Source organism: Triticum dicoccoides, chromosome 7B (genome assembly GCF_002162155.2).
Source record: "Triticum dicoccoides isolate Atlit2015 ecotype Zavitan chromosome 7B, WEW_v2.0, whole genome shotgun sequence".
NCBI lineage: Eukaryota > Viridiplantae > Streptophyta > Magnoliopsida > Poales > Poaceae > Triticum > Triticum dicoccoides.
Window position 1 is genome coordinate 239,240,598 of NC_041393.1, and position 3,419 is coordinate 239,244,016.

Below are 3,419 nucleotides of genomic sequence, written 5' to 3' on the forward strand. Positions count from 1 at the left end.
AAGAATTCTGCGTTTTTTCTATGCACAATCAAACACTCATACAATCCCGTAGGATTCAAGACGACATTTCACTATAATCCCATGTTTTTCCTATTCACGCGTTCTTAGCTTTTTTGTAAAAACTAATTTGATTTTGAATGAGATGAACTATAAGAATTAAACGAAGGGCTACATCACGCATATATGACTCAGAGCTTACATGCTATAGTGTGGTATTTATTCATAATTTTGTTGCAAAATCTGATGCGTGCAATGTACGTGTACATCACTAGTACTTCGAGTATGTGCAAAACACGTAAATTAGAATACCAATGGCATGCCACAAAGTGTCTCTCTTACAGTTCATGACGCCACGTGGCACATGTGGAGGCGTTGTCGCGACCTCCTTGCGTGGATTGATGACAGTGACGTGCTGCTGGTTCCAGAAGAATGTACTCGTCCTCCCTGAGCCATACTGGCGGTACATGCACGAAGCAAAGATGTGCACGCACGCCACGCACACACTCATTCCCTCGCACGCACACGCGGGTACACGGGTGGACGCAATTTTGTACCAAGATCCACCCCATGTGATAATTTGACGCGTGTAAAGTCGTTCACTTCATTGATGGTCAATTAATACAGCGCATGCAAATTGAGTGGACGTGAGGGCGAAAGAAAGACATTATTACTCCACTGCGCGCATGCGAGTAATTAAATCGTGGGTTGCTAGTAGTACTTCCATTGGTATCCTTCGCATTTTGTGCCAATTTTTGGCAGTGTAGTACTTGAAATTTATGTTCCGCTAAACTCATCGGGAGCCGTTTCGGGCCTTGAAACCAAAACCATCAATTAATCTTTACCTTGTTCCCATCACATTCGAAAGCCTGCTCACACCTACTAGTACGTACCAAACCTGAACATGTTCCCACTATGCAGGTATTAGTACTACTAGTGCTAGTACTTAGGTTATAAAAAGGGGAACTACCTAACCGAAAATTACTCTACCTTTCCTCCTCATAAGTGCTTCTTCTTCGTCCGTCGTTGCCATGGCCGGTGAGCAGAGCTCTAGGTCGAGAACTACTCGTAACAAGGGAGCGGCAACCAAGGCTGCGAAAAAAAAGAGGGCTCACCACCACGCAGAGACCTCGAAAGATCTCTCACGGGCAGGCGATGGCTCCCAGGAGCGCCCTAGCCGCGGAGGCGAACATGCCGAGCCGGCGGAGCTGGAGTCGTTATCCCTGGACGGCATGCCCGATCAGCTCAATAAGCACTTCAATAAGCAGAAGGAGCTCATCCAAGGCTTGACGGAGTTGCTAAAGGAGAGCCTCGACAACATGCCCGCTGAGCTCAATCAGCAAGGGGAGTTGACCGCCGGCTTGGTGATGCTGCTGAAGAAGAGCATTGCCTCGGAGAAGAAGGCGACTGGCAAAATCATGCGACTTCAGGAGGACAAGGCGAAGCTCTGCCACGAGATCGACCTGTTGATGGAGAAGAACGCCGGCTGGAAGAAGATGCATGAGAATAGTAGTTCCTCGATGAAGATGTTGCAGGCCCTTGTCATGGAACAGAAGGAGGAGTTGGCCAAGCTCCGCATCGAGCACCCGAGTGCTGTCAAGGTACATAATGCGGCCGTGGAACAGGTGATGAAGGCTCGCGTCGAGAAATCCCGCGTCATGGACAGAATGAAGAAGATGGCGGAGGAGACGCGCAAGGAGATGGAGGTCGTGGAGGCGATGAAGAAGCAGTTACGACTCCGCGGCAAATTAGATCATTTGGGGTGATAATCTTCCTTCTTCTTTTGCTGCTGTGTTTCATCTTTTGCTTCGGGTGTTTCGCCGCACGTGTCATGTTCTCTGCGAGGCATGAATAGAACAATGTTTTTTGTTTTTTGAGGAAATGAATAGAACAATGCTAACAATGAGATGACTAGCAAATTAGATCATTTTTTATCGCCATATGGCACTGGGCTGCTGTGTTTCGCGCTCCTCCGTCGCAGTACTACTCCAGTGGAAAACTTGAGTATACCGCACGGTTCTTTGCTCCTCCTCGATCAGGTCGTCGGCGCATTTATACGAGCAGTCAAATCACAAGGCCCCGCCTTCCAGCAGTAATGAGCCGTCAAATCACAAAGGCCCTCTCCTCTCGTGAAACCGACCAAGCTAGACAGCCCCGCCCTCTAGCCTTTTAAAAAATGTATACTTTTGTACAGCAGTAGTATCGATGGATTGCGCCATGGAGCAAAACTTGAAATTAAAAAAAAGGTGGTACATATAGAGAGCGCTCGTCGCCAAATTATGCATATAGTACTATTAAAAAGGCTAGTCACAATAATGGTGTCCAGCACAACCCACCCCTCAAATAAAACTAAGCACCCTGGAATTCTTTGACAAAACTAAGCACCCTGAAATTCTTTGACAACTAAACTGCTGGCTATATGATGTTGGCCATATATATTGTACGTATATAATGTGAATAAACGAGTGGTAGTACTATACCAACTAAAAGATGAAATGTAAGAAATACTAGTATGTACTTACTGAAGAGTTAAAGTAACAAGAAGAAACATAACATAGTTCTGCTGGGGGCTCAGCACAACACACCCCTCAAATTAAATTAAGCACACATGAAATTAAACTTTGCAACAATTCCGGTAGACACTGCATTAGAACCACCATGAGCAATGAAACTGCCACCTTACTCGGAGTCCTCGTCCACGTCCTTGACTTCGTCCTTGTCCCTCTTCCTTTTGGCCGATACTTCTTTGCTTGAACCGCCAACTTGGTTGTTGCTCTTCATCCAACCCTTGTTGATATTGAAACAAAGGTAGCCATCCATTGCAGCGTACTAGATGTGGTCTATATCTAGAACATTCCGCTGCCATGCATGACGATGAAACGTGTATGGAGGTTTCCCCAGTTTACCATACGAAGGATGAACAATGGCTCCTGCCAGGGTCAGCATTGAAGGCTGACGAGAGGATACCAGCCAATTCTTTTGGAGGTCGAAGGTGTTGCCTACAATGAGGCCTATCCGATGCATGACTTCTTTGTCGTTACCAAAGTCTACAGTAATGAATTTGACTAGGTTGCTCTCGAGGAAGTCCTTAAAATCCTGTCATTCAACGTCGGCATGGCATATGTGGTAGACCAAGCATAAGTCATGCATGCAAACCTGGATCGCGGCGGGCTTCTTCCTCTCTTCGTCCTTTAGATCCTTCTCTCGTCCCATGACTGTGGTGTACTCAACATCTAGCCCGGCGACCCACTCATCATCTGAGTCTTTGAACATGCGTCTGAAGCGAGAAAGGCATCCTTTCACCGTCGAGGAAGAACGGGTGTAGATGATGTCGAACTCATCGCCGGTGATGGTTCTAACCTTGTACTCACCGCCGATCGGGGAGATTTGGGACGCCATGGATTTGGGACGAGGGTTAGGAT